The following is a 652-nucleotide window of genomic DNA, read 5'->3' as shown; positions in this document are numbered from 1 at the left end:
ATATATTTTATAAATTAGTATATAACTCTATAATATATATATATATACTTATATATATTGTAGTATATATTTTATTTAAAGTAGTACGTATAGTCGTATATATTGAATGGTGCGTATATAAGTGTAATTGTGTATATGTGTGTATATGTGTATATATTTTTTAAATTCTAATGTAGTTTATACTATATATATAGTGTATATATATTGTTTAATGTATTTAAAATGTATATAGGTGGGTATATATTGTGTATATTGAAAAAAAGTTTTTTTTAAAAAAAATTTGACCGAATTTTTAACCGGGTTTAGGTGGGTTTGATCGGGTTGGGTTAAGTAGGTCGGATTAGGGTGGTTTTTAAAATTTTTACTGTTGAGCCCGGATCGGCCCGGCCCACTTAACCCCCAACCCGGAACCGGCCCGGCCCTCAACCCGGTTAATTTTATAGCCCACTTGACAGTCCTATTCAGATCTAGAATCAAGTATTAATAGATCTGAGGAGGTATTCTAGTGTTGAAAAATATTCACTGTCACTCTATTCATAATTATCAGTCATTACCACTAACTACCTCTGTTATCGCCACCATTATCAACCACCACCCACCACCATCAATCACTTCCACCATCACAACTATCATCGATAACAAATATCGCTAT

The sequence above is a fragment of the Capsicum annuum genome, chromosome 1 (genome assembly GCF_002878395.1).
Source record: "Capsicum annuum cultivar UCD-10X-F1 chromosome 1, UCD10Xv1.1, whole genome shotgun sequence".
NCBI lineage: Eukaryota > Viridiplantae > Streptophyta > Magnoliopsida > Solanales > Solanaceae > Capsicum > Capsicum annuum.
Note: the sequence above shows the minus strand (reverse complement) of the source record.